The sequence below is a fragment of the Canis aureus genome, chromosome 17 (assembly GCF_053574225.1).
Source record: "Canis aureus isolate CA01 chromosome 17, VMU_Caureus_v.1.0, whole genome shotgun sequence".
NCBI lineage: Eukaryota > Metazoa > Chordata > Mammalia > Carnivora > Canidae > Canis > Canis aureus.
Genome location: NC_135627.1, coordinates 37218624 through 37234376, shown reverse-complemented (window position 1 = coordinate 37234376; position 15753 = coordinate 37218624). Strand labels below are relative to the sequence as shown.

At 37.4% G+C, this 15753-nt stretch overlaps 1 pseudogene; it reads right to left on the bottom strand.

Moving 5' to 3' along the window:
• Positions 1 to 596: 596 nt before the first annotated feature.
• On the bottom strand, positions 597 to 14707 carry LOC144287628 (spindle and centriole-associated protein 1 pseudogene; annotated as a pseudogene).
• Positions 14708 to 15753: the final 1046 nt, after the last annotated feature.

Genomic DNA, 15753 nt, shown 5'->3' with positions numbered 1-15753 from the left:
AGATAGATAGATAGATAGATAGATAGATGGGATCCCTGGGTGGCGCAGCGGTTTGGCACCTGCCTTTGGCCCAGGGCACGATCCTGGAGACCTGGGATCGAATCCCACGACCGGCTCCTGGTGCATGGAGCCTGCTTCTCCCTCTGCCTGTGTCTCTGCCTCTCTCTCTCTCACTGTGTGCCTATCATAAATAAATAAAAATTTAAAAAAAAGATAGATAGATACATAGATACATAGATACATAGATAGATAATAGGATAAAATAAGATAAAAAATTAATAAATCTTAAATTAATAAATCTTAGAGCCTCAAAAACTTTTCCTGAAAAATTTTCAGTTTATAATTTTTCCCTATAGTCAGTATTTTATTTATAGGAGATTATTTATTGGTTAGGTATTGGAAATCTATTTGAAAAGGTCAAAAGTTAAAATAATTGCTTTATTCTTTGTTCCATAAGTACTAAATTGTAAGATCTTTGTAGGTTTTATCTAAAAGAAGAACATGAAAATTTGGAAGCAGGGCCAGAGAAAGAGGAGGGAAAGCTCAAGGATATATTACTGAGATATATTCCTGAGATAAACTCTCTAAAACTCACTTCATTTATGACTGGTGGGTACTTTATACTGGTGGGTAGAAAGAACAAACCAGCTTTCTTCATTTTGTTTCTCAGTCTTTGCTTTTGGATTAAGAAGTGTGTATCTCACCCTTTCTGAAGTAGATTTAATGGAGAACAAGAATTACTAGTAGCCTCTGAAGATCTTATATTTATTTCACTGGTAGGAGAGATAGCACTGCATTTTGAACTGTTGGGGGAGTCTGTTCTTATGTTAGATACTTCAATTATCCCCTTTCTCCTTCAATCCATGCTCTGAGAGGTGACAGAATGGGTGATACTGGTGGAGAGGAAAGATTCAAACCAGCAAGTATCTGTTGCTCTGCAAGAATTTTCCATGAGCATCCATAATCTGCTGATTCATTTCTGCAATCCATTCCTGCATGCTGCTTGGTGTTAGAGATTTTGCTGCTGGAAAAGTAGCAGTCATGTCACTTAACATGACCTGTCTCTTGTTTGTTTAATTCCTGAAGTCCATCCCCTTGCTCTTCTCCCAGCCCAATATTATTCTGATGTGCCTGATAGCTGAATTCTGCATTGTCAACTCAGTAATTCATCCATGATGTCCTTTCTCTATATTGATGCCTCATTTGTTCTAAGCTATTCCCATCTTCCAGTATTGGGGGTTCTTCTGAGAAATTGGGGATTCTGGCTTGCTGAGTGAATGGGAACTGCAGAGGGGCTGCAAGAGATTAACAAAAGGATCCTGGGCTTTGTTCTCCAGATCTTCCCTCATGTGGGATTCTCCACCACTGAATGAAGAGGTAACTCTCTTTGTCTGAATTCTGATTGTCTGTGAGAATAGGTAAGGTCATCTCCTCTCACTTTTGTTGCTTCTCAATCATTTCCGTAGTTGGAGGAATTCGTGGATTAAGACAAGTTTGAACAGTCCTCCTTAATACATCTTGTAACGGAGATAATTCTAAATTGATCTTCTGCTTTGATGGTGTTATTTGATCTGCCAGACTCAAATATATGCGCTGTAAAACTGTTGGGCAGATTCACACTATTGTTATCGGGCAGGGGAGCGGGGGGGAGGTTGGCATGTGAGATAGTTTAACAGGCAAATCTTCCTATGGAAACTCAACCAGTTCTTCCTCTCTGAACATCAATGGCACAGAGACATTGGCATTTACAACAGAGCCCTCTAATTTATCTATAGTTTTCCTACTCATGGATCCCCTTTCTGATGCCTGACTTTCTTTGTTGCTATTTATTAAAGGACAGTTCTTCACGGCCTGTGTAATATAAGTTGCCCATCTGTTGTGACCATGTACTGCTGAAGTCTTGACTGGGTAACAGTATTTTCTTCTTTAAGAAGAGAAATTTTAGCTGTAAGCGCTCAGTGAGCTCTCCATGATCACCTAACACTTGTTCCAGTTGCTGCCTTGTCTCTACTTTATACAGTTGGAGCTCACTTTCTTTAAGGTACCAAACCAGGAAATAGAGGGAGCTCACCAGTGACAGAGTAAAGTCTATTGGACTGGCTACTCTGTAGTTGCTTGACTTCAGGTCCTGTCCACCATTTGTATTCTTCCGTTTAGTGTTCCACTTCATGTTTCATGTGTTTGAGGGCATCCAACCTGGATTTATTGCTATTTGGTAAGTCTGTGGAGCTGTGCCAGCTGCTAAGGTGTTTTTCTTCTGCTTGGAAGGAGCACACAAATCCAATTTTCCTTTCACTTTAACAACTGGTTTTGCTTCCTTGAGTTTAACACTTATCCCATAATATAGCTTGAATCTAGAGTCTCAGTAGATTCTTCAGACTGAAGCCTGGTGTGGATTTTCTTGACAGCATTGGTAGCATTCATAGACAGCTTTCTGTTCCCCTGATGGAAGGGACAGATGATGGAGCTCCTGGAGGGGTTTTTATTTGTGACTGTGTTGCTATTTTCTGCTGAATATCATCAGTCCACGGTTTATTAATTAACTCAGAATTATCTTCCTTTAGTTGGTGGAGAAACCTGGCTGCACTGCTCTTTGAGAGTTTAGAATTATCCAATTCATTCTAACTTTTTTCTGACTGGCTAATAACAGTTGCTGCTTCTTCATCATAATCTACTTCATTAAGAGCCTGAGGCTCCATGACAGATTCACTAAGAATGTTGTGGGTGACACGGTCTTGATTTGCCATGATGAGACCTTGAGAAGAATCAGGAGCCATTGTTATATTCAGAAATTCTGTGTGCCTACAAGAATCTAAGTTGATTCTAGTATATGTATAATGCCAGAAGATAGTTCTTCCTGGGTTTCCCTGAGTTTTCTTTTTCTTTTTCTTTTTCTTTTTTCCTGTATACTTCAGGTCTTCATAGGAAAGGAATTACAGAACATTTCACTCCCTGGACACATTTCAGGATAGTAAAAATTATTGTCTTCCTGAAGATTTGCTTACATTTCAGAGTAATAATGATAATAGATATACCATCCCCTGAGTAACATCTGATTAAAGTTCAGTGTAACAAACCAAGAGATCTTCCTCTCCTCAGATCATAAGACACTAACATTTTAGATTAAAATAGAGTCTTTTGACACAAAGAGATGGAAAAATATTCCATCCTCATGGATTGGAAGAATTAATATTGTGAAAATGTCAATGTTACCCAGAGCAATTTACACATTTAATGCAATCCCTATCAAAATACCATGGACTTTCTTCAGAGAGTTAGAACAAATTATTTTAAGATTTGTGTGGAATCAGAAAAGACCCCGAATAGCCAGGGGAATTTTAAAAAAGAAAACCATATCTGGGGGCATCACAATGCCAGATTTCAGGTTGTACTACAAAGCTGTGGTCATCAAGACAGTGTGGTACTGGCACAAAAACAGACACATAGATCAGTGGAAAAGAATAGAGAACCCAGAAGTGGACCCTGAACTTTATGGTCAACTAATATTCGATAAAGGAGGAAAGACTATCCATTGGAAGAAAGACAGTCTCTTCAATAAATGGTGCTGGGAAAATTGGACATCCACATGCAGAAGAATGAAACTAGACCACTCTCTTTCACCATACACAAAGATAAACCAAAATGGATGAAAGATCTAAATGTGAGACAAGATTCCATCAAAATCCTAGAGGAGAATACAGGCAACACCCTTTTTGAACTCAGCCACAGTAACTTCTTGCAAGATACATCCACGAAGGCAAAAGAAACAAAAGCAAAAATGAACTATTGGGACTTCATCAAGATAAGAAGCTTTTGCACAGCAAAGGATACAGTCAACAAAACTAAAAGACAGCCTACAGAATGGGAGAAGATATTTGCAAATGACATATCAGATAAAGGGCTAGTTTCCAAGATCTATAAAGAACTTATTAAACTCCACACCAAAGAAACAAACAATCCAATCATGAAATGGGCAAAAGACATGAAGAGAAATCTCACAGAGGAAGACATAGACATGGCCAACAAGCATATGAGAAAATGCTCCACATCACTTGCCATCAGGGAAATACAAATCAAAACCACAATGAGATACCACCTCACACCAGTGAGAATGGGGAAAATTAACAAGGCAGGAAACCACAAATGTTGGAGAGGATGCGGAGAAAAGGGAATCCTCATACACTGTTGGTGGGAATGTGAACTGGTGCAGCCACTCTGGAAAACTGTGTGGAGGTTCCTCAAAGAGTTAAAAATAGACCTGCCCTGCGACCCAGCAATTGCACTGTTGGGGATTTACCCCAAAGATACAGATGCAATGAAACGCCGGGACACCTGCACCCCGATGTTTATAGCAGCAATGTCCACGATAGCCAAACTGTGGAAGGAGCCTCGGTGTCCAACGAAAGATGAATGGATAAAGAAGATGTGGTTTATGTATACAATGGAATATTACTCAGCCATTAGAAACGACAAATACCCACCATTTGCTTCAACGTGGATGGAACTGGAGGGTATTATGCTGAGTGAAGTAAGTCAATCGGAGAAGGACAAACGTCATATGTTCTCATTCATTTGGGGAATATAAATAATAGTGAAAGGGAATATAAGGGAAGGGAGAAGAAATGTGTGGGAAATATCAGAAATGGAGACAGAACATGAGAGATTCCTAACTCTGGGAAACGAACTAGGGGTGGTGGAAGGGGAGGAGGGTGGGAGTGGGGGTGAATGGGTGACGGGCACTGAGGAGGGCACTTGATGGGATGAGCACTGGGTGTTATTCTGTATGTTGGTAAATTGAACACCAATAAAAAAATAAATTTATTATAAAAAAATAAATAAATAAAATAGAGTCTTTTTTCACCACAGGGCTAATGGGGTATATGTATCAGCTTCCCAATATGAGCACTAAGTGATACAATTTTGGATCACCTGTCCTGTGATATGAATCCACTGTGTACCCAATAATACCTGATTCTCACTGTAGGCAATTGACTGATTGTTTATGTCCTCCTAAAATTCATTTGTTGAAAGCTAACACCAATGTGATTTAGGAGGCTGAGCCTTTGAGGGTGATTAGGTCATAAGGGTGGAGCCCTCATTAGTGAGGTTAGTGCCCTATAAAAGAGGCTTCAGAGAGCTCCCTCCCCACTTCCACCATGTGAAGACAAGGCAAGAAGATAGCTGTCTATGAACCAGGAAGTGGGCTCTCACCAGATGCCAAATCTGCTGGGGATCTTGGACTTCTCAGCTTCCAGAACTATGAGGAATAAATTTCTGCTATCTATAAGTGTGAGTTATACATGGCCTGTTTCTCTGCAATTTGATACTTCTGTCAGGATATGCATGAAATTACATAGATTAACTTATTAACTTACAAGTAGGATAAAGTCTCAGACCCTTCACACTTTCTGACTTAACATATGTTACATAAAATATCTTACATAAACAAAGTACCTGTTTCTCAAAAAAGAATAACATCAGTCTCAATGATGTCCTTAGTGTTTAGATTTTTTTTCCCCTCAAGTTCTTGATGTCTATGGCTTTTGGTTTATCATACTATTCAAAAAGCAAGCAATACCCACCATTTGCTTCAACGTGGATGGAACTGGAGGGTATTATGCTGAGTGAAGTAAGTCAGTCGGAGAAGGACAAACATTATATGTTCTCATTCATTTGGGGAATATAAATAATAGTGAAAGGGAATATAAGGGAAGGGGGAAGAAATGTGTGGGAAATATCAGAAAGGGAGACAGAACGTAAAGACTGCTAACTCTGGGAAACGAACTAGGGGTGGTGGAAGGGGAGGAGGGCGGGGGGTGGGAGTGAATGGGTGACGGGCACTGGGTGTTTTTCTGTATGTTAGTAAATTGAACATCAATAAAAAATAAATTAAAAAAAAAGGAAAAAAAAAAAGCAAGCAAGCATCAATCGCTGTTTTATAAATCAACAAACTAATTAAGTTGAAAAAGCATAAACTACCACATGTATATAATAATCTGGCATATATGCAATGACTTCTGCCACATATTTGGGGATCCCACAGGTGGTTCCAATAGGGAGAGCATTCTTTCCACTGCTAATTTGGCACTACCCAATTGGAATTGAGTTTTGCTCAAATAAGTCATAAAATGTTTAATATACCTCAGTTTATCTTTTAACCATACAAACTTGTTAATTGTATTCCTCAGTTTAATAAAAAAACAAACATTTCTGTTGTGGGTTTGACTGTCTCCATAATTTGTATATCAGTTCTAACTTGTTCCCATTTTGGTAGGCAGGGGAATAGGTTTGCCCTTCTAAACAATAAATATTTCATTAAGAAGTGTCAGTGTCTTTTTGAACTGATAGAGAAAGACCTATAGAACTCTATTTTACTTTCAAAATTGCTATTATCTTCTACAAAGGAGCAGATATTGTCTGAACATAAGAAGAATATCAAAATAATGATGCCTATTTAAAAAATATTCTGGATTTATAAAGCCAAGAAGATATTATCACTTGAAACATCCAAGCAGAAACAGTATAGCTATCATCATTTAAAATGATGGACTAGATAATTTCAAAGGTTTCTTTCTACTCTAAGAACATATTTTATAATTGTGTCAGATAATCTTTCTGTTGCATCCATTCTGAAATTGTGCACAACACTGATTTCAAAGTATGTTTCTCTTTCAGTTCTCCCTATCTCAGTGAATGGTACCAATACCATTATGCTTCAACAGCTTAGAAACCCACGCATCACTCTTTTTACCTCTTACCTATAAATAGAATCCATCACTAATCCCTTTGATGGATACTCCAATTTATTAACATATGTTTCATCTTCACCATCACTAACCCCATGCAAGATACAATCATCTCTTACCTAAACTATTGAATTACTTCTGTCTGAACTACAAATGGAACTCAAGCCTCAAGGTCACAATGTGAGAAAATACATATTTAAAGCATTTATGCTAATCTTATGAAAATAAACACACTATAAATTCACATTTCTTTTAGTACATGTATATTTACATTATCTTATGTCCAATCCTCATAATGTAATCTAAATAGCGTCCTCCTCTAATATATCATATTCTAAGCTATCATTCATTCTTTCTTTCTTTCTTTGTTCTTGATCTGGGGCACTGGGGAAGAAAGAAGTTTTGGGAGGGAAGCAAAGAATTTTATGTGACTTGTTACCAAAAGTCCAAAAGAAGTCTAATCTTTATATATATTAAAATTAATGTGAATGTTCTGTTCTTCACAGCGGCTCATGTGGATTAGCAAATTACATTGATAAGGACTTTAGGCAACTGTGATTTCATAAATGTTATTAGGAAAAAAGTTCTCCAGATGGGTTTAAGTACTATCCTTTTGTATTAGTTCTTAAAAGGGCATATGTTATAAAAGTTCATCCTGAATTATCAGAAGTGACCATGAAATTTGCCATGCCAATACTTAATCCATCCCAGAAGTGATATTCTTTTGTCAAGTTTAAATGATACTAATATATATATACTCCTTTTGTCTCCTTAGTAAATGACACTATTGAGGATATGATTGTCCAGTGAAGTCAATGTCACTAACACAGTGAAATGTACTTTGTCACTCATATCTAATAGAGAAGGTCACTGAACTGTATTAAAATTAAATCTGCATTTTATTTCCTGGAATAGATAGAATATGAGCAGAAACTGAGCTCTAGTAATTCCAATTTTGGGGAAAAATAGTTCTTTACTATTTCAAAAAGTTTTTGAGGGCAAAGAAACTTTAGATGGGATTTTTTTTTTTTAAGTAATGAATCAAATGCGTTATTGCTGGGAACTCTTTTAAACATTAAATTGTAAGAAATGGACGCATTCCTAGAAAGCCACAAACGACCAAAACTGGAACAGGAAGAAATAGAAAACCTTAACAGGCCAATAACCAGGGAGGAAATTGAAGCAGTCATCAAAAACCTCCCAAGACACAAGAGTCCAGGGCCAGATGGCTTCCCAGGGGAATTTTATCAAACGTTTAAAGAAGAAACCATACCTATCCTCCTAAAGCTGTTTGGAAAGATAGAAAGAGATGGAGTACTTCCAAATTCGTTCTATGAGGCCAGCATCACCCTAATTCCAAAACCAGACAAAGAGCCCACCAAAAAGGAGAATACAGACCAATATCCCTGATGAACATGGATGTAAAAATTCTCAACAAGATACTGGCCAATAGGATCCAACAGTACATTAAGAAAATTATTCACCATGACCAAGTAGGATTTATCCCTGGGACACAAGGCTGGTTCAACACCCGTAAAACAATCAATGTGATTCATCATATCAGCAAGAGAAAAACCAAGAACCATATGATCCTCTCATTAGATGCAGAGAAAGCATTTGACAAAATACAGCATCCATTTCTGATCAAAACTCTTCAGAGTGTAGGGATAGAGGGAACATTCCTCGACATCTTAAAAGCCATCTATGAAAAGCCTACAGCAAATATCATTCTCAATGGGGAAGCACTGGGAGCCTTTCCCCTAAGATCAGGAACAAGACAGGGATGTCCACTCTCACCACTGCTATTCAACATAGTACTGGAAGTCCTAGCCTCAGCAATCAGACAACAAAAAGACATTAAAGGCATTCAAATTGGCAAAGAAGAAGTCAAACTCTCCCTCTTCGCCGATGACATGATACTCTACATAGAAAACCCAAAAGTCTCCACCCCAAGATTGCTAGAACTCATACAGCAATTCGGTAGCGTGGCAGGATACAAAATCAATGCCCAGAAATCAGTGGCATTTCTATACACTAACAATGAGACTGAAGAAAGAGAAATTAAGGAGTCAATCCCATTTACAATTGCACCCAAAAGCATAAGATACCTAGGAATAAACCTAACCAAAGATGTAAAGGATCTATACCCTCAAAACTATAGAACACTTCTGAAAGAAATTGAGGAAGACACAAAGAGATGGAAAAATATTCCATGCTCATGGATTGGCAGAATTAATATTGTGAAAATGTCAATGTTACCCAGGGCAATATACACGTGTAATGCAATCCCTATCAAAATACCATGGACTTTCTTCAGAGAGTTAGAACAAATTATTTTAAGATTTGTGTGGAATCAGAAAAGACCCCGAATAGCCCGGGGAATTTTAAAAAAGAAAACCATATCTGGGGGCATCACAATGCCAGATTTCAGGTTGTACTACAAAGCTGTGGTCATCAAGACAGTGTGGTACTGGCACAAAAACAGACACATTGATCATTGGAACAGAATAGAGAACCCAGAAGTGGACCCTGAACTTTATGGTCAACTAATATTCGATAAAGGAGGAAAGACTATCCATTGGAAGAAAGACAGTCTCTTCCATAAATGGTGCTGGGAAAATTGGACATCCACATGCAGAAGAATGCAACTAGACCACTCTCTTTCACCATACACAAGGATAAACTCAAAATGGATGAAAGATCTAAATGTGAGACAAGATTCCATCAAAATCCTAGAGAAGAACACAGGCAACACCCTTTTTGAACTCGGCCATAGTAACTTCTTGCAAGATACATCCACGAAGGCAAAAGAAACAAAAGCAAAAATGAACTATTGGGACTTCATCAAGATAAGAAGCTTTTGCACAGCAAAGGATACAGTCAACAAAACTAAAAGATAGCCTACAGAATGGGAGAAGATATTTGCAAATGATATATCAGATAAAGGGCTAGTTTCCAAGATCTATAAAGAACTTATTAAACTCCACACCAAAGAAACAAACAATCCAATCATGAAATGGGCAAAAGACATGAAGAGAAATCTCACAGAGGAAGACATAGACATGGCCAACAAGCACATGAGAAAATGCTCCACATCACTTGCCATCAGGGAAATACAAATCAAAACCACAATGAGATACCACCTCACACCAGTGAGAATGGGGAAAATTAACAAGGCAGGAAACCACAAATGTTGGAGAGGATGCGGAGAAAAGGGAACCCTCTTACACTGTTGGTGGGAATGTGAACTGGTGCAGCCACTCTGGAAAACTGTGTGGAGGTTCCTCAAAGAGTTAAAAATAGACTTGCCCTGCGACCCAGCAATTGCACTGTTGGGGATTTACCCCAAAGATACAGATGCAGTGAAACGCCGGGACACCTGCACCCCGATGTTTCTAGCAGCAATGTCCACGATAGCCAAACTGTGGAAGGAGCCTCGGTGTTCAACGAAAGATGAATGGATAAAGAAGATGTGGTTTATGTATACAATGGAATATTACTCAGCTATTAGAAATGACAAATACCCACCATTTGCTTCAACGTGGATGGAACTGGAGGGTATTATGCTGAGTGAAGTAAGTCAATCAGAGAAGGACAAACATTATATGTTCTCATTCGTTTGGGGAATATAAATAATAGTGAAAGGGAAAATAAGGGAAGGGAGAAGAAATGTGTGGGAAATATCAGAAAGGGAGACAGAACGTAAAGACTGCTAACTCTGGGAAACGAACTAGGGGTGGTAGAAGGGGAGGAGGGCGGGGGGTGGGAGTGAATGGGTGACGGGCACTGGGGGTTATTCTGTATGTTAGTAAATTGAACACCAATAAAAAATAAAAAAAATAAACATTAAATTGTACCTATGCAATAAGCTCAGGGGTATAGCTTGCAGTTTCTTCCCCCTTCCTGGCTTTTTTCTTTTTTCTTTTTCTTTTTCTTTTTTTTTTTTTTTTAGTTAGTCAAAGTGCCCAGGATGAAGATTTTAAAGATTTCATCTCAAACACTCTTACATAGTTAAGTGTGGCCCTGTAACTAAATGTTGGCTAATAAGGTAAAGACAGAAGTGCTCTATGTCAGGTTCTTGGAATTTCAATAGCTCACATCAGTGCTTTGTTGTTATTAGGTGTCTTTTCCTGGCTCCTGCTGCCTTTATACAGATAGGGTGACAGATTGTTAAAGCCACCAGGTTCCCCAAATGGAAAACCAAGAGAGCCCAAGTATATGGACAATGGAATGGAGGGAGGCTGGGTATCTGCAGGCTCTGTGATAGAGTTGCTATATACCAAGCATGGGCCTGCATATCTTCAGATTTTATATATACTAGAAACAGACTCTTATCATCTCTGGTTTATAACACTTTGATTTCAGTGCTTTCACTAAAATCTAATCCCAGTAGATATAGTGACATTTCATGGAATAAAGATATTCAGGTTAATGTAATGTGATAAAAATTATTTGTTATAAGTCTTTAACAGTTTAAGTACAGAAACAAAATAAACATTCGAAACTTCTACAACAATTAGCATCCATTTGATGCTTTTATTGTATTTTGCAAAGATATTCATCTGTATTAGACAGGAAAAAAAATTAATTAGAGATCCTTATCACAGATAATTTGAGACCACTTAGGCAACATTTATTATGTGTACGTGTGTATGCATGTGTATGTAATTATTATTTCCATTCATGAATAAATATCTAATGGAAGACAGGCTTTGTCTGAGGAGCTTAAAATTGTTCAACAGGTATGAAGTCATTCTGTGTCTGCTCTTAGTTTCTATCAGCCCTGAAAGATAAGTAGGAAACCACTTTAGCTACTCCTGGAATTATACTTCCTGCACCAATCATGTACCAAAACCTAGATAGGAGAAGAGTCCCAAGTATCTGTGTGAGTCTTAAGACTCTAATAGAAATAGTAAGGGCATCCCCAGTGGCTCAGCAGGTTAGCGCCTCCTTCAGCCCAGGGCAGGATCCTGGAGACCCAGGATTGAGTCCCACGTCGGACTCCCTGCATGGAGCCTGCTTCTCCCTCTGCCTGTGTCTCTGCCTCTCTCTCTGTGTCTCTCATGAATAAATAAGTAAAATCTTAAAAAAAAAAAAAAAAGGAGTAGTAAGAATATCTTGTGCTAACATCTTGGTCCTGGGGAATCATTGAAGTTCATGGTATGAGTTTATAATGATAGGTCCAACTGTAGAGAAATATCCGTCACTTAACAAGTTAACTTTGGTCAAAGAAAAGGTCAATATAAATGACAGACAGTTTTTCAGTAACCCAAATGGATAGAGTTCAAGGTAAAACATTTTTCTAGAAGATGTGAGATGTAATTGCTGAAAGGCAGAGACAGGAGGGTGGGGCAAGTGAGGGACAGGAGAGAAAGGGAAGGAGGGAGAGAGATAATGAGTAAGAATGAAAGTTATTATATTCTCTATAGCTTCTACAAGTGTATGGTGATAGTGCAATTTCATACTAGGAAGAAGTTTAAATAGGCAATGGCTAATTTATGAAATTGTTGTATCATACCATAGCAAAGAGGGAAATAAAACTTAAGTATAATAATCACCATTCTTCTACAAAAAAATATTATTCCCCCCCCCTCCTCAAATAGTCTTTACAAAAAAGAAAAGCAGGTGATGAAGGCTTCACAAATCACAGAATGTTCTTATTTTTTGTCTTCATGATTTTCCAGACAATGTGCAATTCATTTCAATTTTCTTCTTTTATTTATTGCTCAATTTTGTTTTTTTTTCTTATTTGCTATTGAAGGTTGCTTTATAAAGTCTATCAAATATACAATTTACTGGGAATTCCAGCCTATGGTTTTACTGCCGACTACGAACAATACAGACAAGAAAAAAAAGAGAGAGAGAGAAACAGTTTTATTATTAGCTACCGCCACTTAAAGATAAACCATGGCTCAGTTATTAAGGAGAATTGGATGTCTTTTCCAATCAGATATGGAAGAATGTAATTCTTTTTTAAAATTTTTTTTATTAGAGTTCAATTTGCCAACATTTAGCATAACACCCAGTGCTCATCCTGCCAAGTGCCCCCCCTTAGTGCCCATCACCCAGTCACTCCAACACCCCGCTCACCTCCCTTTCCACTACCCCTTGTTTGTTTCCCAGAGTTAGCTGTCTCTCATGTTTTATCACCCTCACTGATATTTTCACTCATTTTCTCTCCTTTCCCTTTATTCCCTTTCACTAATTTTTATATCCCCCAAATGAATGAGACCATATAATGTCCTTTTCCGATTGACTTACTTCACTCAGCATAATATCCTCCAGTTCCATCCACGTTGAAGCAAATGGTGGGTATCTGTCATTTCTAATGGCTGAGTAATATTCCATTGTATACATAGACTACATCTTCTTTATCCATTCATCTTTCGATGGACACCGAGGCTCCTTTCACAGTTTGGCTATTGTGGACATTGATAGAATACTCCCAGCCAAGATGGATTTAATTGTGCAGAATTGATATATATGTATGTTCCAGTTACTAATTTAAAGTGTATAGAATATTTTAATATATAATTTTTGTAAAGAACTGGGATTTTTATACTACAGTATTTGTAATTAATGTGTGGACCTTGCTGCTATAAACATTGGGGTGCAGGTGTCCTGGCGTTTCATTGCATCTGTATCTTTGGGGTAAATCCCCAAGAGTGCAATTGCTGGTCGTAGGGCAGGTCTATTTTTAACTCTGAGGAACCTCCACACAGTTTTCCAGAGTGGCTGTACCAGTTCACATTCCCACCAACAGTGCAAGAGGGTTCCCCTTTCTCCGCATCCTCTCCAACTTTGGTTGTTTTGTGTCTTATTAATTATCACCAGAATGTAATTCTTGAGGGTAAATAATATTTAAGTAAGAAAGGTATAAATATAATTAAATTACAGTTCTCAGAACATGGAAAACAGTGATGTTTCTCATATAAACAAAAACAGTAGTGATATACTGTACCTGAGATATGTATGTATGTATATGTATTTATTTATTAGAGAGAGAGAGAGTGAGAGGTAGAGGCAGAGGGAGAAAGAAGCAATTTCCTTCTGAGCAGGGAGCCAGCACAATCTCAATTCCTGAGATCATGACCTGAAACAAAGGCAGACACTTAATCAACTGAAGCACCCAGGTGCCCCATACCTGAGATACTTTTAAAAGGAGTAAAGAGAAATAAAATTCGGTTAAAATTAAATAAATAATATAATTGGAATAATTGAATGTGTCTAATACAGGTAATGACTAATCTTTATTATGTACTTATTTTCTTTCAGATATTGTCTTAAATCATATGAAAGATTAATAACCCCATTTCACAGATAGAAGCTTACTCCTATTTTATATGGCTCTCTAGTCAATAAGTTCATATTGGAACAGGGGGAAAAAAGGAAGGAAAAAAAAAGCAAAACTATATAGTAAATAGTAAATAATAAAATAATAATAAACCAGCAACAATAACAAGAAAATATATTTTAAAGAACCAGAAATGAAAATGTAGAGAAGGAAAAGTTTTCCCTTTATCCTCTAGGGTCCCTGGATGAATCTAAAAATTAAATTGGTGAAGATAGATTAACAGGAGAAAAGCACACAAATTTTATTTAATATAAAGTTTTACATGGCATGGGAGCCTTCCTAAGGAAGGCTTAAACCTATGTACTTTTACGCTAGGTTTTGTGTACCAAAGAAACACTATGTACTTTAAAGATAGGTTTGATGAAGAGTAGATAGCTGTGAAGGAATATGATAAGTTGAGGAGTGTGAGGTCATTGTAGTAAACCAGGGGAACTGGTTTACTAGCGAACTTTCTAGCACATTCAGTCTGTTTATTGAGATTCTTCATGGTGGACTTTGTCTTCAAAGATAACGATACTCTTTTCTTCTGGGTATGAGGAAGGCACCTCTCATTGGAGGGTTTTATGACCTGTTTCAGAAGGACAAGGGGCTGGGAGAGAAGGTCCATGTTGCCTTCCTGCATCTGCCATATTCTCAAATTCCTTCAACTTAAAATATTCAATGTGTGAAGGTGCTATATCTTGGGGTAATGTGTCATGAACCTTTTCAAAATCTACATTTATGCTAATGTTAGGTAGATTTTGAATACTGGGAGATGTGACATTGGAGATTTTTTTTTTTTTTTTAACTGAAATACAGCTACAATGTTGGCAGGTATTACCACTTCAAAAACTCTCAGGCAATCACTATACATTTCTATAAAAGAACTTGAGGAATCTGAGAGGATTATCAGTTTCCTTATAAACATTATACAACTAATTTATATTTTAACAAACTGAAAAAATATTTTTTAAAGATTTTATTCATGAGAGACACAGAGAGAGAGAGGCAGAGACATAGGCAGAGAGAGAGAAGTAGGCTCCCTGTAGGGAGCCTGATGCAGGACTCTATCCTAGGACTCTAAGATCACTACCTGAGCCAAAGGCAGATCATCAACCACTGAACCACCCAGATGCCCCTAACAAACTGAAAATATTGACAGTCTGCACCACTGTTAAATACAAACATGGCATTTGTAACAGGGATCTCGAGCTTGCTATCCCTTTTGAAGAGTACCCTAAGAAACATCAGGATGACATCAGAAATAAAAAAAAGAACTTAGAAAACTTACGGTATTCAAAAGGAGAAAATTTGAAAAATAAAACCGTAACTAGTCTGTAAACATAGCTGTTTCCAAAAGACTGCTGTTGGAGTTTAAAATAGAAGAGCTCATTAAATGCCTAATAATTTAGGGCAATCATTTTGACATTTTAATCTTTTTTTTTCTCTATGATATTAAAATAAGAGATTTGAATAGAAGAAATCTTGTGAGTTCAGTACAGGAAGGAAGACTATAAGCAAATTAATTTAATTTGCTTGTTAATTAGTTAATTAAGAAAATGTTAGAAATGGGCTTTCACTGGTCAAGTTGTATATATTTAAATTTTGTGAATTACCTAAATATTTTAAAGATGATGCCCACCCTTGCAAAAAAAGAAAAAAAAATCTATCAGA